Below are 23,616 nucleotides of genomic sequence, written 5' to 3' on the forward strand. Positions count from 1 at the left end.
TTCAAGCATTTTTTTGCGTGAAATATCTACTATTGCATTATTCTTTGAAAATTAATTTATTTCTCTAATCTCCTCGATTGATAATAAAAATATTGCGTTAAAAATTCTTTTTCTGGTACAAAATTTAAATACTTTGATAAAAGGTGAATTACTTCGCGAAAAAAATGTCTTTGGTTAAAAATTTAACTATAATTTTGAAAATTTAAAATTTTGACACCAAATTTTTCTTTTGGCCCAAAAATTTTAGGAACATGTATAAGCTTATTTTGCCTTGTGGACCGCAAAATATTCATTTGTTAAAAATTTATCTTTTGGGTGAAAATTTGACGATTTTGTTAAAAATTCCTTTTTTGGTAAAAAAAATTCATTTTTTCCCCTGATATTGAAGTTTTCCATTTATGGTTCAACATTGATTTTCTTTAGTTCAAAATTCAAATATTTTTTGGAAAATTTATATATTTTATTAGAAATTCATATTTTTGGCAACAAATTCATCTTTTTGCTTTATTTTTATTTAAAATGTAACTGTTTTGATGAAAAATTAATTATTTTGTTGAAACTTTGTCAACTTCTTTTTAGTTTAAATATAAACTGTTTTTGGTTGAAGGTTGGTTTAATATTTTTTTGTTTGAAATTTTGACTTTTTGATTGAAAAGGCACGGTTTTTGGTAGAACATTAAAAGATTCACATAAAAATCCCACTATTTTCCCAAAAATTGAATTATTTTATTGAAAATGAAACTAATCTCTCCAGAAGTCAGCTTGTTAGTAGGAAATTCAACTCTGTAAAAACTCGTCCTTTGGAATTCTAAATTAATTTCGTATTGTGTAAAGTCATCTCTTTTAGTTGGAATCAAAAAAATTCGAAATCATTAAATTTCAATCAGAAATTCTTCCGTTAATAAAAGAATAAAGCGCTGATTCTTTGAGCCGATGCTTCAAATAATGAAAGTTTTTCTATCTTTGGATCACGTGCAGAAAACAAAGGAAGAAAAATATAATAAAGTGGCGTATCGTTGTCCTTCGGTAGTGCATATCAGAAAGGTGACATGTGAATATTGGCATTGTTTCCGGCCAGCGAGCTCAGTCAGCTGACCTGCATTATGAAGCAGAATAAAACCACTTGCCCCCAAAGAACCTTTTCTCAGCTATCTTCCACCCCTGTCGTATGCCTAAGAATAACTCGAGACATTTCAATCGCAGCGACCTTTTATAGATTTTTTATTACCAACTATTTAGTATTGATTTCTTTTCTCGAACCCCACATTTCCAATCCCATCACATCCCTCACTTTTTCATCTTCTGGTTCCCCTAATTCCACTCCCATACTTTTCCTACTTCCGAAAAAAGTTTTATGATATTTTTCTTCTACTTCTCCTCCCCTTCCTTCCCTTATACCACCCTCCTCTACTTTCCCTCTCCTCAATTCCCCTAATTTCATCCAACACCCATCCAACTCCGTCACTTTTTCACCTCCTTCACTTCTCTTATTTCTTCCTTCTCTACACCCTAACCCCTAATATTCTTCACATCCATCCCTACTTCTACTTTCTCCTCCTTTACTTTCCTTACTTCTCCTGTTTCTATTTCCTTACCCCTAACATCTCTCCTTAAATGCGCTTCTCCTACTTCTTAACCTCTCACATCCCACACTTCCAATCAATCCCATCACTTCCCTCACTTTGCCATCCTTATTTTACACATATAGCCCCTACTATTCCTTCCTTACCTGCCCTTACTTCTCCCTTATATACTTCCTCTCCATCACATCTATTACTTATACTTATCTTTCACACTTTCTAGCCCCGCACATCCCATACGTCCAAAACCCTTACTTCCCTTACTTCTCCATCCTCTACTTCATCTAATTTACTCCCATACTTCTCTTACTCCTTGTCCGCTGCCTACCTTTCTTTTTCCTTAATTGCTTTTTCTCTTATTAATTCCCATACATTTATTTTCCACTCATCTCACCCCTTCACTTTCTCATCCCCTTTACTTTTATTACTTCTCCCTCTTCTACATTATAACCCCTAAAATTCTTTACATCCCTCAATTCTCCTACTTACTACTCCTATACTTTCCTTGCTTCTCCATTCTCTACTTCACCTTTTTTTACGTCCCTTGCTTACACTCACTTCTCCTACTTTTCCACTCCTCACATCCAACACTTCCGATCCCATTACTTCCCTTATTTCTCCTCCCTCTGCTTCCCCTTATTCCACTCACATTATTTTTTTACTTCTGACCCCCTACGTCCCCTAACTTCTCTCTCGTCAACATAAATGTCATTTATAAGAACAATATAGATCGAATTAAGGCGTAAGAATAAATGAAAGAAAAAAAATTATTTAATAAAAAAGATGAATTTCTAACACAATTCATAAATTTTGAACACGTTAATTGAATTTTTAAACAAAGAAAAGAATGCTAAACTAAAAGGAAGAATCTTTCACTAAAAAAATGAATTTTGAACAAACAACAAAATTTTTAAATAAAGAAATTAATTTGAAATTAAAATAATGAATTTTCAACTACAAAGAATAATTTGCTACAAAAAAGATGAATTTTTAACAAAATGCATAAATTTTCAACAGAAAAGATAAATTTGAATAAAATGGAATTGTTAAATATTCAGTATAAAAAATTCATTTTTAACAAAAAAAAGAGTAGCTTTCAACCATATAGTTGAATTTTCAAATAAAAAAGATTAATTTTTAACTAAAAATAGAAAACCCTCATTTTTAATGGAAAAATGCTTTTAAACAACAACAAAAATGCATTCCAACAAAATAGTTAAATTTTTAATCAAAGAAATATATTTTCAACAAAAAAATAAATCTTAAAACAAATATTTTTTTATCAAAAAGAAGAATTTTTAGCTGATAAAAAATTTAGTTTTAAGCTAAAAGAAAAACAAAATTTCATGATAATAGTTCAAATATCAACCAAAAATGTTACAGTTACATTTTTAGTTTTTAAAATTAATTTTACTACAAAAAAAATTTTTTTTACAAAATAGTTCAATTTTCAACCAAGTGAATTATTTGTAAATTAAATACAAAATCTTGGATTGAAAAATTAATTTTTATCCAAAAAAGTTAGTTTTCTAACAAAAATTGCGAATTTACAAAATAATATACGAATTTTAAACTAAAAAAAAATCAATTTTGAACCCAAAATAGAATAATTATATTTTCGGTTAAAAAAATTAATTTGTTATCATAAAAAATAGATTTTTAACAAAATCTGTTTATTTTCAACGAAAAAAAAAATTGTCAACCAAAAAAGATGAAATTTTCACCAAGAACATTTTATTCTACAAGGAAAGACAAATTTACAACAAAATAGTATGAATTTTTAATAGAAAAAATGCATTTTTAACTGTAATAATGATTTTCCAATCAAAAAAATTTATTTAGAATTAAACAGGTGACTTTTTAATCAAAAAAATTACTTTTTATTTAAACAAGCTACATTTCAAAAATAGAATAGTTTTATTCGCATTAAAAAAAAAATTTACACATGAAAAACAAATTCTGGACAAAACAGTTATATTTTTTTAAAAACAACGTTTTTTCAATTATAATGATTAATCATAGAACAAACAAAATGTTTTGGAACAAAATAGTTCTACTTTCAACCAAAGAAGACGAATTTCCAACAAAATTGTTTAAATCCTCGTTGAAAAAAATACTTTCTCTTCCTGATCCCTTCATCTCTCTACATGTGAATTTTTAAACCAAAAAGACGAATTATCAACCAGAAAATATTTTTCAGTTAATGAAAAAAAATCTCATCCAAACCAAGGCATTTTCTTCAGAAATGGTGAATTTTCTACAGAACAGTTTAACTTCCCATTAAAAAATATAAATTTTCAACATAAAAGTTAATATGCTACCAAATAGTTGAATTTTCCATCCAAAAAGATGAATTTTTCAACGAAAAAATTAATTTTTTTGTTCAAAATTTTTTGTTCAGTTTTGTACAAAATAATAACATTCTTTCTTCATTTCTTACATTTATTAATTATACAAGTATTTTTCTCGAGTTAATGGAGTATGTATACAATTTGTGAATTATGTTTATTACTTTTCAGAACAATAAACCAATTTCACTGCTATCAAAAAAATAAACATTAGGTTTAATTTAGGTTTAAAAAGTTTCTTTCGTCACAAAGTGGTATTTTTGATCAAAAATGCAACGGTATGATTATCTACACATTCTACAAAAATAATACATATATTAATTCTGAAGTTAAGACATCAATTTTCATCAATTATCACTAATATGTTGGGCTTGCTTTTCTATTATTTTTGATAATAGATACCATAAAATACAAAAATTGGATGCTACTATTATTTTTATATTTTAATTTGAAAATTTCTTACAAAAACAAAAATTGCGCCCCTGTTTCTTTGATCGACTAAAAAATCTCAAAAAATAAAATTCCTGAATTATAAAATTTTCGAATTAAAAAATTGGTGAAAAATTGAATTCCCGAATAATAAAACTCCAGAAAAATAGGATTACTAAATTACAAGATTCCCGAATTGGGAAATTTCCGAATAATCATATTCGCGAATAATAAAATGCTTGAAATGCAAAATTTCCCAATAATAAAATTCCTCAATTAGGAAATTCTCGAATAATAAATTTTCGACGAAAAATTGCCGAATTATAAGGAACGATTGAAAAATTCCGAAAAATAAAATTCCCAGCACTTTAAAATTCTTCAATAATGAAATTCTTAAATAATAAAAATTCTAAATAATAAAAATTCTAAGTAATAACATCACAAAATTTTAAAAAATTGCCTAAGAATAAAATTCCCACAGAAAAGTGTCGAATTATAAAATATCCGAACCAGAAAATTTCCGAATTAGAATATTAAAATTTTTTTAAATTATTCGAATACAATAATAAAATATGACAATGAAAAAATTGTTTGTAATGTTTTTAAATTGCTGTTGTTTTAAATTAGAATAATAACTTAAAGTTCTTTCAACATTAAAAATATTTTTTTTATATTTGATGATTGAACTCTTTTTTTATGAATAATATTTATAAATTAATTTATTGTTTGAACCCGGTGATTTCCTAGTTCGAATATTTTAAAATTCGGCAATTTTCTGTCCGCAATCTCATTATTCGAAAATTTTATAATTCGATATTTCTATAATTCAGGCATTTTAACAGTGGGGAATTTTCCAACTTGGTAATATTATTATTCGAAAATTTTATCTTTCGGAAATTTTCCAACTCGAGAATTTTTCATTGTCGAGGATTTTATTTTTAGGGATTTTTCAGTCTAATTTTTGAATTTATTATTCGGAAAATTTATAATCCTGGAATTTTAATATTTGGTAAATTTCCAATTCCGGAATTTTATAATTTAGGAATTTTAATATTTGGGAATATTCCAATTTCGAAATTTTATTACTCGGGAGTTTTATAATTCAGGATTTTTAATATTCGGGAATTTTCCAATTCGGGAAATTTAGATTGTCGGGAATTTTCTCTTTCGGTATTTTTCAGTCATCCCAATTATAAAATATCTGAAATAGAATATTTCCAAATTCAAGAAATTAACATTTTTTAATGAATATTATTTATCAAAAATATAATAATCAAATATTTCATAAAAAATTTTTGGTTATTTTTCATGTTTGAAGTTTCTTAAATTATTATTTTAAATTTAAAACAAAAATAATTGAGAAAAATATATATATCTGGAAGAGTTTGTCTAAAAAATAATAATATTTAAAGTTCAAAAGATAATCATACATGCTGTAGGCATCGAAAATATAATTTTGTATTAAAACATTTGATTATTGTATTTTTAATTAAAAAATAATTATATAAAGTAGAATTTTTGTTTAAATTTGGAAATTTTAATTTTTTTAATTTTGCAGTCGTCCCGTTTGTTTTCTAGTCTCTATAAATATCAAATTTCGCACAATTTGAAATCGATTCATCAACAGTGAATCAGAGTGAAACCCTTAATTTAAAAATAGTTTAAACAAATGATTCTGAGAATGAAATGATAAAAATCAAAGTTTGATGTTCTTTTAAATGCCGGGGGTTTTCCAGCAGCTCTTTAAATGCGGACCAATCAGATATCAAGGAATGCGCACGTGATAAGCGTCACGTGACTACCGAATCGTGAGGCGCGATGTCAAGGGTCGCGCAGTCTCAACTTGGATCTTCGCGAAGTCGGTTATGTATTTAGTAACGCGGGAAGACTCGCGAATCTTTCGATCGCTGTGCCAATTCGACTCACGATTTTATTAATTATCCGTAAACTTCTTGCCACTCTATTTTTATTAAATCATTTTTTTCCCACTGTGATATAAACAAAAGTCAAATAAAAAGTTATAATTATATAATTACTTCAAATATAAATAAATACTATAATTCAAGATGAAATCTATATTATAATTATTTGTAATTATAATTAAATAAATATTACAACAAAGTTCGATGCACATCACACTTTATTCGAAATCCGATAGTTTATTTAAATCTTCAATAATGCCGATTTTTATTAATAATAGTTAGGTCAATTTTAAACCAAATTTTCAATATTGTGTATCGCGATGTAAAATTCGTGCTTTTGATTGGGCACAATTTTATCTAAAAAGGTGAGTCCAATTTTAATGTTTAACTTTAGTGTTTTGAAATTTTCGAAAAAATTAAAGGAATTTCTTTTGAAATTAATGAAATAATGGTTTTGAATATAAGAATAAATTTTTGTTGCCATTTTTCAAGTGACTTGCATTTGTTTCGCCATTCTAATTTATTCAAAAAAGCGGCATTGCTCTAGAGGTCGAATCTCGTTTTTCTTCCCATTGTGAAGTTTTTATGACAAGCATAATTTTCTAGTTCCATATAACTATAATTTATTGATCACTGGATCGTGAAATTGTTGGAAAAATGTTGCTACTGTTTCAACTTGGTCGTGAAATAAAAATTTTCTCTTGCAGGTGGTAAAGCTTCGTGTTTATTTTTGGCCACTTGACAATGTCGGATGCCATGCAGTTCCATTTATTCATACTAAATTCTTGCTCTTGAATTCCTCTCAGTCAAATCGCATTTACTTTACATTAAATGTCACGTTCAATTGTCTTAATTCATTAATTGTTTGGAGGACCGAAAAATAAAATTGCCAAATTGGAAAATTCCAAAATGATAACATTTCCAAATAATAATGTTACCAAATAATAAAATTCCCTAATTTAAACAATTACATTTGTTGTAAATATTAATTTATTAACAGTACAATAATCAGTTATTTTTATTTAAAAAAATTATTTCTGATGCTGGTAGTTTCTGAAATTAGTGTTTAAATTAAAAATAACAATAATTTTTAAAAAATGTTCTTCCAGAAATATATAGTTTTTTTCAATAATTGTTTTTTAAAATTCTAACAAAAATTTTAGCTACTTTAAACATTATAAATAATTGTGTTGCTAAACGCATTTGTTTAAATTTAAGAATTTTATGATTCGTAATTTCCTAGGACAGATCTTATAAAATTCGGCAATTTTCTGTCCTGAATTTGCGAATTCGGTAATATTATAAGCTGTTGGGAATTTTATTTTTCGGAAATTGTCCCATTAGCTGATAAAAATAATAAAATTCCCTCACTTGAAAATTCCTGAATAATAAAATTCCCGAATTGGATATTGCCGAATAATGAAAGTCCCGAATTTTAAAATTCCCGAATATATACAATTAAAATTTTGTTATACAACATTACAACATTACAACAGTACAACAGTACAACATTCAATTATTTTTTTAACAAAATTGTTTTTTTATGTTCAAAGTTCCTGAAATTATTTTACAAATTTAAAATAACAATAATTTTTTTTAAATATTATCAAGAAATATATACTTTTCTTAAATCATTTTTTTTTTAATTCAAACCATAATTTTAGAATCTTGAAACATTATAAATAATTTTATTGATATCATTATTTGTTTATATTGAAGAATTTTATAATTCGGAAATTTCGTAGTACAGATTTGATATAATTCGTGGGTTTTTTGTTCGGAATTTCATATTCGATGATATATAAGCTGTTGGGAATTTTATTTACAATAATAATTTTGGAAAAAATGTTTATCCAAAAAAATTTATTTTTTCAATTATTGTTATTTTAAATTCAAACAATAATGTAACGATCTTTAAACATTGAAAATATATATTTTTTAATATTTCATTATTTAACTTTTATTAAATGAATAATATCCGTAAATAAATTAATTGTTTGAATCCGGGAATTTCCTAGTTCAGATATTTTGAAATTCGGTAATGTTCTGTCGGGAATTCTATAATTCAGGAATGCAAAAGCCTCCCGATGTCATATTTCCGTTCCAATGATTTATGCAAAGTTTTCTTCTGTTATGCTTAAATATTTTGGAATTTCATAATTCAGGAGTTTTAATATTCGGGATTATTCCAATTTCAACATTTTATTACTCGGGAATTTAATTGTTCGGGAATTTTCCAATTCTGGAAATTTAGAGTTTCGGGAATTTCATCTTTCGCAATTTTTCAGGCATCCCAATCATAAAATATCTGAACTAGAATATTTCGAATATTCCGAATTTCGGAAATTATTTAAAAAATTTTAAATAACAATAATTTTAAAAGATATTATCCATTAATATATACTTTTCTTAAATCATTTTTTTTATTCAAACAATTTTAGAATCTTTAAACATTATAAATAATGTTATAGATAAAATTATTTTTTTAAAATTAGGAATTTTACAATTCGGGAATTTCCAATACAGATTTAATATAATTTGTAAGTTTTCTGTCGGGAATTTGCAAATTCGATAATATATAAGCTATTGGGATAATTATTTTAAATAATAATAATTGAAAAAAATGTTCATACAAAAAAATATTTTTTCAATTATTGTCATTTTAAATTCAAACAATAACTTAAAGATCTTTCAACATTAAAAATATTTTATTTTTTTCATATTTTATTATTGAACTTTTATTAAATGAATAATATTTATAGATAAAGTAATTGTTTGAATCTGGGAATTTCCTAGTTTAGATATTTTGAAATTCGATTTATTTTCTGTCGGGAATTTTATTATTCGGAAATTCTATAATTTAGGAATTTAAATATTTAGGGATTTTCTAATCCGCGAATTTTATAATTCAGGAATTTTAATATTGAGGAATATTGCAATTTCGAATCTTCCGAATTTCTGAAATTATTTTTAAAATTTAAAATAACAATAATTTTCAAAAAATATGATCCAGAAACATATACTTTTCTTAATCCATTTTTTTAATTTCAAACGATCATTTTAGTATCTTTAAACATTATAAATGATTTAATCAATGAAAATATTTGTTTAAATTTAAAAATTTTATAATTTGGGATTTTCCTATTAAAGATTTGATATAATTCGTGATTTTTCTGTCGAAAATTTACAAATTCGAAAATATGTTGGGAATTTTATTTTTCGGAAATTGTCCAATTCGTTAATATTATAAATTGTTCGGGAATTGCATTGTGTTGAATGAAACATCTCGAATACTAAAAATTCGGGACAAAAAATTCCCAAATTGGATATTGCCGAATATTGAAAATCCCGAATATAAAAATTCCCGACCAGTTTATAATATAATTTACTGTTCATAATCCACTACAGGCTACAATTCTTGATCAATTTCAATGTTTATTTTTGTCTATTGCTGAGAGAAGTCGCTATCTATCAGAATTATTGCAGATGAACTTCAGGAATATAAAAACTAGGTTTAAGATTAAGGTTAATTGTTATAAAAAATTAATGCAAACAATTACTTGCATGGTGCTCAACCACAACAATAAACTTCATCATGATTAACAATTCATATATTTTTATAGAAGCAGTATTAAGAATGGCAAATAACCATTAGTTAACAATTACCACTGTTATAAATATTCTAATAAACAAATTGTGTTATTTTCTTTTTTTCGAAGAAGTTTTTCTCATCAACCAACATTCAAATTAATTCTAAATTATAATGAATAGCTGCAAAAAATATAAATGTTAAATATTTTTATTGTTAATAACAATATTATAAACAAATTCACAAATTTAGCGTTTTCCATTCGAAATATTTTTTTTCTGTTAACTCATGTTGTAGTTTTCTGAGTGGTTATAATTCATCAATTGCGGCTAAAACTAGCTATTGTTATTGTTATTAACAACATTTCAAATAAACAGTCATCTTTAGCAAGTTTGCGTCTGCATAAGCGGTTTTTTTTCGTATTGATTATTTTAATGCATCTCGATAGTACTGCTTAAATAAGTAACTTTCTCAGTAATTCTGAATTAAAATTATTATTAAATAATAATAGAGAATTATGACTTAGAAACAAAATATAAAACAAAAACTAAATAACTAACATTATTAATAGCAATAACAATAGCGATTTATTGCCACACTTTCTTGATGAATTATAACCACTTAGAAAACTGCAACATGATTAAGCAGAAAAAATAATTTTTCGGATGGAAAGCGTTAAATTTTGAAATTTGTTTATAATATTGTTATTAACAATAGAAAGATTTAACATTTATATTTTTTGCAGCTATTTATTATAATTTATAATTGATTTGAAAGTTAGTTGAAGAAAAAAACTTCTTCGAGAAAAATAAAATAACACAATTTGCTTATTAGAATATTTATAAAAGTGGCCATTGTTAACTAATGGTTATTTTCCATTCTTACTACTACTTCTACGAGATATTTAGGCATTTTTAATCAAGATAAAGTTTTTTTATGTGGTTGAGCCCCGTATGAAAGTAATTTTTTATATTAATTGTTCATAACAATTAACCTAAATCCTAAACCTAACATTCAGGTTCCTGAAATATATCTGCAATAATTCTGATAGATAGCGACTTCTCTTAAGTCAGTCTTTTCTTAAAAAAAAAAAATAATATTTGTAAAATGTCCAATTTTGTCATTCTATTTGTTTAAATAATAAATTTCACAGAGTGAAATTAAAAAATCAGCCCTAATGACGTTATGCAGGATTTATTTCTGAGCATTTGAAAAAAACATCAAAATTGGTCACATTTGCTAGAAAATTCCCGAATTTAAATATAAAAATTTTCTATTAATTTATTAAAAATACAATAATACTATCTGTGCTTAAAAAAGTTATTTTTAATATTTGAAGTTTCTAAAATTTTTGTTTGAATTTAAAGTAATAATAATAATTGAAAAAGTTTTCATCCAAAAAGTATATTTTTTTAATTATTGTTATTGTAAATTGAAACAATAATTTAAAAATCTTCAAACTTCGAAAATATAGTATTTATTATATATATGATATAATATTTTTATATATAATATAATATTATTATTATAATTGTATATAAAACATTTATTTTTAAATATTTGAATATTGAACTTTTATTAAATGAATAATATTTATAAATAAATTAATTGTTCGAATCCGAAAATTTCCTATTGTTCATATATTTTGAAACGCGGCAATTTTCTGTTACGAATTTCATTATTCGGAAATTTTATTATTCGGGAATTCTATAACTCAGGAATTTTAACATTGGGGAATTTTCCAATTCGGGAATATTATTTTTCGAAAATTTTATTATTCGAAAATTTTCGAATTTTCAATTGATTATTCGAAAATTTTATAATTTAGGAATTTTAATATTTGTTTTTTTTTTCTTCCTCTTATTAAATGAAATAATGATTAGAATTATTCTTATACTTTACGTTTCGTGTTATTTTTTTATACTGAAAAATCATTTTCAAAATTTTACATTTTTTTCAAATTTGAAATAATTTGGAAAGAAACTCAATTATAAAAATTCTAATTAAGAAAGAGAATCATTTAAAAAAAAATAGGAATATTTAACTGTGTATATTCAAAACTGAATAACTTGAAACTAAATTGCTTGAAATAGAGATCCTTGAATAGTTAAAATTTCAGACGACTTAATTTAAACTTTGAACGTAAAAACTGTAATTGTTCTAATTTGAAGTTTTTTAATTTGGAAATAAAATTATTCAATTTTGATCTATAAATAACAATTATACAATTATCAATTTTTGAAAATTCGCGTTAGTTTAAGAGATATTTAGAAGTTTTGAAAATATTCCAACTTGGTTTAAAACTTCATAAAATGTCAAAGAATTTAAAACAAAATATAAATTTGTGAATATTACAATATAATTAATTGGTGCCATTCAAAGATTTTAAAATATTTTAAGATAATAAAAACAATTGTTTGAAATTCCTGTGAAAATTGCAAATGATGTTTTATTTTGAAAAATTTAATTTTAAGATAATAATGATTATATATGTTAAAAAAAAAAAAAGAAAAAATGTTGATTAACAAATAAAAATAAATTATTAATTTAGAAAAATTAGAGTGAGTTTAAGAGAGATGCAAAGGTTTTGAAATGAATGAGAAATAATTTAAAGCCTGAAAGGGAGATCTTAAACAAAAAATTAACAAGGTATACGCATTTTATACGCATTTATTATGCGTAAATTATTGAGTGTTTTAAAAAAAAATCCATTATTCACAAAAAAATATAAAATTTTTACCCCAAAAGATGAATTTTCAACGAAAATATTATGAAATATTTCATTGAAATAAGTAAGATTTTCAGTTAAAAAATTACTTTCCTGAAAAAACTAACATTCCACACCAAAAAAAATCACTTAAAAACAATTGTTAAATTTTCAAAGAAAGTGATGAATTTCCAACTAAAATTGTAAATCTTTAACTAGAATAGTTGGCTTTTAAACCCAAAAAAAAATATTTAACTAAAATGTTAAATCTGTAACTAGAATAATTGCATTTTTGATAGCGAGATGAATTTTTAAGTAGCATTATGGAATATTCCACTGGAATAATAGTTAAATTTTCAGTACGAATAAATAATAATTGCCAACCAAAAAAGAAATAAATTTTCCACAAAATAGTTAAACATTTAGCAAAAAATTCCTTTCATCCAAGGAAAAGACAAGTTTTCTGTCAAATAGCTCATTTTTAAACCAAAAAATGGAGTTTTCATTAACGTAATGAATCTTCAACCAAAAAATTAATTTTCAACAAAAGAGATTAACTTCCATGCAAGTAATTTCACTTCCGACCTAAAAGGTAAATTCTCTACTAAAATGATAAACATTGAACTCTAATAGTTGAACTTTTAACAACAAAAAAATTTTAAACATGAATATCATCTTGCAAAGAAAAAAATAATTTTCTACTGACAAAAAAAACGATTTTTAACCAAATGTGCAATTTCTCAATGAAATAATTGAATTTAAATTTTCATTTAAATAAGAAAATTTTATGATTGAAATTGTGAAATTGTGAACAAGCAAACTGCAGTTTCAATTATCATTATAAAAATAAGTAATTTTACTGTGTGAATTCCATTTCCGTAAAATATATTCAATGAGTTGTAAAGGGAAATAAGGAATAAAAAATTAATCTAAATGAATTATTAGCATAATTCAGTATGAAAACAAAAAAATTATCATCATTTCGTAATTTTTAAAAATAATTAAATGAATATTTTTAATTCATTTAACAAGCCACATGCTTATTACTGTCCCAAAATTCAATAAATTCGTCATTTGTGATTTTTCTCCATGACACCGAGTAAATAAGATTCGAATTTTTCAACGCTGAGATCGATATTTTTTTTGGTATCTAAAAAAAATTTTTTTAATGAATTTACCTCCTTCCTAGAGACATAATTTAGGAAAATCATTTCCTAAATTAAATAAATTCCTAAATTAACAATCATAAATTATTTTAGAAATGTTTCGTTACCCCTAAGTCTATTATTGTTAAATTAATGTAATTACTGCCTCTTGCCGTTTGAGCTTCTTAAATGTTAAAACCGAGATTGCTCGGACCTTATAATCGAATAATAGAACTTCCTTATCGGAAAGAAATTAGCCAATGAAAGAAGAAGGAAATAAAATTATTTTGAGATCACCGTATTTTATAAATACTTCCTTCTTCTTGTTTTAAGTGATTAATTAGTGCAATTTTTTATTGAAACGAAATATTTTTCCTGAATATCAATATGAGAAATCTTAGGTTTATTTATCTGTAAAACTTTTATTGTGTTGCCGATTTTTCTGTTTACGTTTGGTTTTCCTAGAATTTCTAGTACTTGTTAAAAAAATAAGGATGCATAATAAATTCAATTTGATTTAAAGATGAAAATGATGTTTTTATTTAACTATGAGAAAGATCTTAAAGAGTCTGTATTATTTAAAAAATAGATAAAACAGATTTTATTAGAGTTAAATATCAATTTAAGTTTTTGATTATGAGAAATAATATAGGAGAGTTTCGTTTTATTTAGAGAAATAATAAAAGGATTCAATTTGATGTAAAGATGAAATTAATTTTTTAAATCTTAATATGAAAAATAATTCAGAAGATTTGGTATTATGTAGAAAAAGACTTATATACACAAATATATTAATTTAATTTTTTTGAAATTGTTTTTTAAATTTTAATTCGAAAAAATACTTAGAAAAATTTGCAGAAATTTATATTTTTAAATGTAATATATTTCTTATTATTTAATTTTATTATTATGTTATTACTTTTTTTATTTTTATTGAAGATGCCTTTTGCTAATTTTTCAATAGGGATCGTTAAATAGAATAAATATAAAAATTTAAGAAAAGAAAATTTTTTACAATCTTTCTAAAAGATCGATGTTTTCGTTAATATTTGAAACACTATGATCATATATACATATTCAAAAAATCGATAAAGTTGTCCTTGTGGAAAAACAATAGGTTACATATTGATCAGTAACACTTGCACAAATAGAATTTTTTTCTGAGCAAAATTATAATCGACCTAGTTCAAGTAAATTTTCTTCAAGATTTTTCTTAAGAGGACATATTAAGCTAAATGAATTCAGCTCATTGATAGCAAACCAAGCAAGGAAGCGGCGAATGATGTTAAGTAGATACTTAATTTTCAAATTATCTCATCGCATATCAAGATGTCTTTTCTTCTTCGGAAATATGAATCAATCTTAATTTTTTTTTAAATTACATTATAAAATTGATTAACGATGATTCTTTATTTTGTACAAGTAGCTTTTATATTACTTTCATTAAATCAGGGTTGGCTAGTAACTTGTTACAAATAACTATTATATACTATATTTATAATTATATTATTATATTATATTTTCAACTAGAAAAAATTATATCAAATATAGCATTTTTCAATTTTTTAGTTAGAAAAATATGTACAAAATGGTTAAGTTTTCAACCCAAGAAATTAATGTTTAACTAAAAATAGAATAATTAAACTTTCAGTAAGCAACAGTAATTTTCAACCTAACAAAATAAATTTTCCAATACATAATTAGGTTGTTAACAAGACAGACGAATTCTGAATAAAAAAGATTGAATTTCAATGAAAAATAGCATATTTAAAATTTCAAACATGGAAAATTATTTAACTTAATTTTTAAGCAAAAGTTCCAGTGTTTAAACTTAATATTCCAATATTATGAAAAATTAACTTGAATGTTTATTAAAAATGTTATCGAAAAAGAACAAAAACTCTGATTCAAAATGTTGAATTCTGAAGCCAAAAAAGACAAATTTCCTGCAAAATATGAATTTCCAACGAAAAATGATAAAATTTGAATAAAAAATAGAACTTTTTAATTTTTAGTTAACAACAAAAAATTTCTAGTAAACAAATTTTCAAGAAGAGTAAATTATTTTTAAGTAAAATGATGAATCTTCGACCAAAAAAATAATGTTTTTTTCAAATAGTTGAATTTTTAACCAAAAGGATGAATTGTTCACCAAAAAATACCAATTTTCAACAAAATAATGGATTTTTAACTTTAAAACGTAAGTTTTAAATAAAAAATAAAATTGGTTAAAAATTCAAATATTTTTTTACAATGTAACTTTTTGGTTGATAATTCATATTTTGGTTTTGAAAATGTATCTGCTCAAAATTTGGCCTATTGGAAAATTCTTTTTTTTTTCATAGAAAAATTTCAGTATTTATTTCTGTAGAAAATAAACTTTCTATTTAAAATTTTAATTTCTATAATAAAAAGTCAAGCGAAGTTTTTTAAAATGAGAATTCAACTATTTTTCCAACATTTTTCTTTTCAATTAAATACTTGATCTATATTAATAGAAATTGCATTTTTATTAAATAAAAATGCAACTATTTTTTTGGAAATTCAACTAGTTTGTAAAAAATTTAGTTTTTGTTACAAATTTATATTTTGATGTTAAAAGGTCAATCGAAATCTTTCTTTGTTGAAAATTTAACTTATTTATTTCGAATAAAAATTCAAAATTTTTTTTTATAATTTTCTTTTTTGATGAAAAAAAATTCATCTACTTTAGTAGAAATTTCATCTTTCTTGAATAAAAATGCAGCAATTGGTTTGAAAATTGATCTTCTGTGCTTGAGAATTCATCTATTTTGATTACAAATTTTGGTTGACCCGCTTTATTAAGAAACTACTTTTTTTTAATTTATAATTTTAATTAAAAATTTAACGGCATGTATAAGAGTTCAACTACTGTGTTGAAAACTTTTTTTTTTAATAAAATTTAATCTTTTCAATTGAAAATTTTTTTTCGCTGGGAATTCACATTTTCTAATTTAAAATTCAATTTTTTCGGAAAATCGTGTTTGGCTTGAAGGTTCAACAATTTAAAATAATTTTAAAAAAGTTCTTTTATTTGAAATATCAACCATTATATTTTTTCTTTGAGAATTTATCTTTTTAGGTTGAAAATTCAATTCTTATGTTTAAAAATTAATTGTTTTTTTTTTAAATTCAAGTATTTTGTTACAAAATCATCGTTTATAGTGAAAAAATCATTTTTTTGTTCAAATTCAATGAATAAATGAACAAATGAACAATTTTATATTTATGCCTGAGAGATTGTTTTATTCCGTTTATAAAATGTCACATCTGAAAAAGATTACGAGATTAATATACTTGTATTTAAATGTTAATAGCCGGGAAAAATGAACAATTGGAGAATTTAAAAAATGAGATTTTTAACTTGCAAAGCACGTATTTTAAATACAAAAAATTAAATTTTTTTCAAGTCTCATATCTTATTATTTTTGGAATCCATGAATTACTTACCTTAGGGGGGGGGGGGGGGGGGGGCGTATTTTGTTACGGATCCTGATAAGACGGCAAAATTTGATTTTTCTTATTAACTTCTTTTTAAATTACAAATAGAATGATTTTTAATTAAAAAAGTTCTCAGCAATTTTGCTCCAATGCAACGCGACGCGCTCCGTCGCATTTGCAAATGAGAAAGTGTGCCAAATTAGAAGCGCACTGTTAGTCATCGGATATCCCAAGTGGATATGTACATTGGACATGCATAGAGCGCTTTTCATTCTAATCGCGGATTATATCCGACACAAAGGAACTACGCTTTTACTGAATTTCAAATACTCTCGGAATTTAACTTTGTAAGACAAAAGTTAATTAAAAAACACTGAGAGAATAATTTAGATATTTTAGAAGAATTTCTATAGGTTATTTTTTATATAATACATTTCTAGCCCACCGCTTGCAAATTTGAAAAACATAAATATATTTTAAATAAAATTCAACAAATTTTTACATTTCTAAAAATAGTTACCCCCCCCCCCCCCCCCCCCCCACATCACAAATCCTGACGATGTGAAAATCCCATGAGCATTTTTTTTTCATTTAATTTGTACCCTGAAGTTTAGACATAAATATGGAAATAGATATGGAAAGCAACTTCAATTTAGAAATTTAAACTAAAAATATATTGCAAAATACTTAAATAGTTTATCATATACAACTGCTGGCTGTTATATTGCGTCTTTCGACTTTTTTCGTTTTCTCAAAAAAAAATTTTTTTTAACATATTTCGTTTCTAGTCTTACATACTCCAATGTTTTCATATCGTGATCTGTTTAATAATCTGATTTTCATATTCCCAAATTTTAGTTTAGGATATAATATATACGATTTTAATATTATTTTATTTAAGAATTATTTTTAATTAGGAATAATAAAAATAAATTCAAATAGGCCCGATCGGGGCCAGACCGGGTTATCTCTGGGCGCTGCGCTTGGCCATCGATCGGGTATCGCGTTTCATTTAAAGTCTGGCCCTATCTAGATAGCCCAATTAGGGCCAAATTCTGCGAGATCTGGCCCCGATCAGATCCATTTTGGATTTTCTGCACAGGAACTTTATGGTTCTTTGTATTTTGTCTAAAATTATCATGATGTTCTTTTGTTCTATTAGAAAGTAACCTGCCAGTCTGACCTGTGTAACATTTATCTCTATTTAAGCAAAGAATTTTATAAACTACATCAGTAACTTGAAAAATACTAGGAGAATATTTTCAGAATTTTATCAAACTTATCTAGTTTAGAATTAATACTAAATGTTGTTTTCATATCAAAATCATTCAAAATACTTTTAACCTCAAAATACCGACTACCATGGAACGGAACGGAAACAAGAGGTTTAAAATCTGCATTATAATCTAGATGTCAATTAAGTTGGCTTGGTAAAGGATTTTAAGTGTTTTAATTTTATTATTAAGGCCATGTGATGAGTGTAACAGCTGATCAAGTCAGCCCTAAGATAAACATTTTTCACCCATATTGAAAAATAAATGTTTAAATAACGCGGAATTTTTTTTCGGGGACTGTTAATAAATATTAAAGGATCGTTTGTGGCCTTGCAAAGAGTTGAAGGATGAAAAAAGTTTATTTATGCAAATAATGATTATCGGCGGACACATTTAGGTTTTACAGCAGAAGTTTGACTTTTAACTTTCTCTGACGGTAATCATGCAATCTGTTTTACCCACAGACCCCTAGAAGTTCGAAGTTGTCTAATCGCGGCGCTAGTGCTGCTTTGACACAGCTGATACCAGCATGATACGTATCTCAGACCAAATATGTTTATTTGCATTTCAAGTGTAAACAATAGTTTTTGCATTATTTGTGCATAATGTTCGTGAGCGAAGTTGGGAAAGAAAACTTCTACTGGCATTTTCTTCAAAAAAAATTTTTGAAGAAAATGTTCACCGGAACAAAGCAAAGACATGGACTTTATTACCTCCTCTTTCATTTCCCAAACTTTCATAGCGATACCTCATTTCGTTCAGACGTAAGTTGGGAAAGAAAAATCGACGACCAGGTTTGGTCACGTGACCCTCTCGTCACATGGCCTTAATGTGTGTTGAAACAAATTCTATTGGATAACACAGGCCGATAAGATTTTGACCCAGAAACCAGAATATACATTTCCGAAGGTTTTTTGTGTGCTTATTTCGAATCTAAAATCCAATTTTCTCAATTGACTCTGGTTACCGAGATATCCTAACCTAAAAGTGCAAAACCAGCCATTTTTTCCTATATTTGAGGTGATATAGCATCGAATTTTTTTATTTACTCACAAAACCATTAACGTCATTTTAAAGTATAAGTCTCGCCCTTTCGAATGCCGTTAAGTTTGCTAAAATATCTTTCGTTTTTGCTGAGATATAACATTTTCAAATTTTTATGTTTGTGAGTTTACCTGTGTTTAGGGAAAACATCGCTGTTAGACCGACAAGATTTTGACCCAGCAAGCAGAATATACTTTTCCAAAGGTTTTTGGTATGCTGAATCCGAATATTATGCCCAAATATCTTAATTAGCTCTGGTTTTGGAGATATCCCAACCTAAACGTACAAAAACAGCCATTTTTGCCCTAAACAGAGGTAAACTCACAAACATAAAAACTTCATAATGTGATATCTCAGCAAAAACAAAAGATATTTGAGGAAACCCAACGGCATTCGAAAGGGTGAGATTTATACTTTAAAATGACGTTTGTGAGTTTTTAAGTGAGTGAAAAAATTCGATGTTACATAACCTCAAATATAGGCAAATAACTGTATTTGCTCTTTTAGGTTAGGATATCTCAGAAACCAGAGCCAGTTAAGAAATTTGGACCTCAGATTCGGATTAATTATGCCAAAAACCTTCGGAAAAGTATATTCTTGTTTCTGGGTCAGAGCGTCGACCTGATTTGGCGGCCTGTGCAATTATTGAGTAACACAATATTTTTGATAATATTGATATTTCACTTATGAAAGGGTTCAAGTGATAGTATAAATAATGTGTCTACTAGATTTTCATAATAGGTATTTTATGCTGAATGGGATCATTGGAAAGAAAATTAATATATCTGCCTGAATAAGTACCATTTATGTACCAATCCGTGATAATAGTGCCATCAAAATTTTTAATAACTTGGAAATTTAAAAACAAAATGGAATTGTTATGTTCTACCTCATGTGTAAATTTAAGCCTGGGGTAGTACGAATTGAATTGTCGGAAAACATAATGTAGTTTATCTTTCGGTCAAATAATGAAAATAATGCCATCATACCTAAAATATGAGGAATAGTAAAATCTAAATTTTGGATAACATTTGACTCTAAGTTTTGCATCACAAGATCAGCTAAAACAGGTGATATAGCTGATTCCATTGGAGTTCCACAAACCTGTCTGTATACATTTTTTATCAAATTGAAACAATTTTTGATTCATTAAAAATCTAATTCCGTTTTCAAGTTTTATCAAAGGTAAACCTGTACATTTTTTAATGTAAATCTATCTACTCAAAATACTATTAATCACCAAATCGTTTGAAATATTAGTGAATAAAAATGATACATCCAAAGAAACCATAATATGATTGGAAACAATCGATCTTGGTATATTTATGTTCTCACCTCTTTCACTCAAAGCCAGCCTTCAATATAAAGCATAACGTTACGTTCTGTTTCCTCTTTCAAATTTAAATTTAAGTGTGTGGTTAATAATTTTTCAATGTATATCCATTATTAATAATCTTTCTTTTTAACATGATAGAGTTTTTAATATCAGCAACACAGGTAAAAGTTTGTTCAATTCTAACTGTTTAATTTTACTTTTTATTATCGCATATATGATTCGTTTTGTATTTAATATTTTAAATATTGATCTACATTTACATTTTCAATACCTTACACAGAACATATTCGAAAAAAAAATGTTTAAGAACATGATTTAATAATAATCAAACACATTGACTTCTTCTTTTATAAATCTAAGGACTTATATTTCGACACTGGATTCATGTTTTCCTGGTGAAAAAAGCATTTTACTCTCGAAACGTTGACTATAAAATTGAGTAAAGAATCTTCTCAACATCATTACGGTCTTTTATCTGGTCTGAAGTATGTAACATGTTGCATTTAACTCTATTTATAATTAATTATTTACTCAGACGCATAACGTCGCTATTTTCTATCTATTTATTATAATTATTTTTTGATATAGTATAGTTTTATATTCTTAATCCTTCGACAATTTTACAAGTCTTTTTTTCACTCTTTGTATTATCACGCATAGGTTTGAAAAATGTATTAATTGAAACAAAAAAATTTGTAATATCAATGCCAGAGAAACTTTTTTGGTTAACTGTTACAGTTAAAAATTATTGCCAAAAAACATCACGAATGCTACTAAAATATATCATAATTACAGTTTTTCAAATATTATGCTAAAAATCATTAGTCTCCTTAGAACGTCGTTTATTAAATGACGAGATTATAGATTTAAATACTTATTTAGAATTTCTCACTACGAGTTTTAATAACATCAATATCAACTTGAGAAACTCTTAACCATCTAATTTCTATAGTAAGATTTTAGAACACAATTTTTATAATAAGGACACAGAATTCCAAAACGCACAAAGATAAAAATTTTAAAAATTAAAAATTGACTTTCTAACAGTATTCCTTAGGAGCGATTAAATATTAATAAACACAAGGGTTTAATCAATGCAGGTTATCATGATCCTTGGAGTGTCAATTTAACTAATAAGCAAATTCATTAAAAGGTTAAATGACGTTTTGTGGTTAAGAAATAAATTTAGTTGACCCTTTTTAACTAATAAACGTGATATAGTTTTTGACACAGTGAAAGAAGTTGAGTCTAATATTGAGTTGATTAAAAAGTCAAATGATCGTGATTTACTTAGACATAGAATCCTTAATTCGTCACAACATTTTTTGCACAATAATAAAATTTCACAGTCTCATAGATTTTTTGCACAAAATATAAGAAAAACTCAACTTTTTATTTAATCTAATAAATAACTTTTGAGTACACATGCAGATAAAGGTCGCAAGTTTGAGCGCATAGGGCGCGCGACTGTTGGTTCTCGCGCTTCGCGCCCGACAATTCTGCACAGGCTATTTAAAACTAAAGGTAAAAGTATCGACAACAGTTATTTAATGATTGTGAATTCTCTTTCGTTAAAGCTCCTTTGGCTTTAACGAACACATTCTCACCACATCTCGTGCTTCACACTCGAGTTTATCCCTGAAATTTTATATCATTCCCATAAATGTTTATTATTATAATTCGTACCTTTCATTGGTACTAAAACAGACGACATTTCATTGTCCTGTTTAAAAAAATTTGAAAATATTTTTTACAATTCATTTTGAATTCATCCTTAATTATTATTAGTTTATCCTAAATTTTTTTACATTCTTCTAAATTTACTCAATTCTATTCTATCGATAAAGTTTTTATTTCCTTCATCTTGAAGTCTTTAAAACTCACCCTAAATTTGGAAGCATTTGATCAAATTCTTTTGAAGTTTCTTTAATTTTTCCCTAATTAATTTCAAACTCATTTTTGAATTTATTGAATTATGATTGTACAAAATGTAGAACTGATTTATTTTGAAAGTGGTTGGATCAAATAAGTTTGTCTTGGAATTGTTATATTAAAAATTTTTTAAACTAATTGAAAATTGTACATTTCAGTATTTTTTCAAATATTATATTTATTTTATAAGATATTATCTTAAAACTATTCAGCTTCTACGTTTTTAATTTTTTAAAGAATGGTTGCGTATTATATTCCTTGATTCAGAAAGTGCGCTTTTAATACTTTGAATCATAATTTTTGTTTATCTTTCATGTTTTGAATTTGAAAATATAAATAAGAAAAAAGCCTTTTTGGGCCAAAAAAAACTGGTAAATTTTGGTATGATAAAAGTTAAAAAAAACAGCCTGTCGTATGAGAAAAATAGGTGAAGGGAATTTTGTAGCTACGTTTTGGAACAATTTCATTATTTATAATGTTATTTTTTACGATTAAACGAAAACCACGCGTTTTATTAAGAAATCGTTTTTAAAAAAGTTGTAGATTTTTTTGGATTAAACAACATTTCTCTTATATCTTGTGTTATTTTACAAAAAATGTAATATTTTTATTTTTAATGTTGTTATTCACGATTAAAATAGAAACGACCAATCATATAAAAAAAAAAACATTAACCAAAATTGTTGCTCTCTGCTTTCGGTAAAAAAATGTTATCTATTCATTTTTCCTTAGCTTGTGTCATGTGTCGACAAAGGGGGAGGGTCGGTAAGGCCGGTTTTTGGCCTAATTTATTTTTGGACCAAAAAATCTGAAAAAATCATGGTAGTATCTTATAAGTATCCCGAGTC

General features: G+C 25.6%; 1 protein-coding gene across 3 annotated transcripts in view; it reads left to right on the forward strand.

Moving 5' to 3' along the window:
• Window positions 1–23,616, forward strand: part of LOC117169550 (alpha-1,6-mannosyl-glycoprotein 2-beta-N-acetylglucosaminyltransferase) — a 133,931-nt gene that overhangs the window by 24,297 nt on the left and 86,018 nt on the right. For 2 of the 3 annotated variants that reach the window (XM_033355971.1, XM_033355973.1), the window contains exon 1: window positions 6,221–6,644. The exons of the other annotated variant lie outside the window; for it this stretch is intronic. The gene's annotated coding sequence lies outside the window, so the exon portion shown is untranslated. Of the gene's footprint in view, window positions 1–6,220; window positions 6,645–23,616 lie in introns of those variants that run through there. 3 annotated transcript variants of the gene reach the window in all.

This window comes from Belonocnema kinseyi, chromosome 3 (genome assembly GCF_010883055.1).
Source record: "Belonocnema kinseyi isolate 2016_QV_RU_SX_M_011 chromosome 3, B_treatae_v1, whole genome shotgun sequence".
In the NCBI taxonomy this organism is placed as follows: domain Eukaryota; kingdom Metazoa; phylum Arthropoda; class Insecta; order Hymenoptera; family Cynipidae; genus Belonocnema; species Belonocnema kinseyi.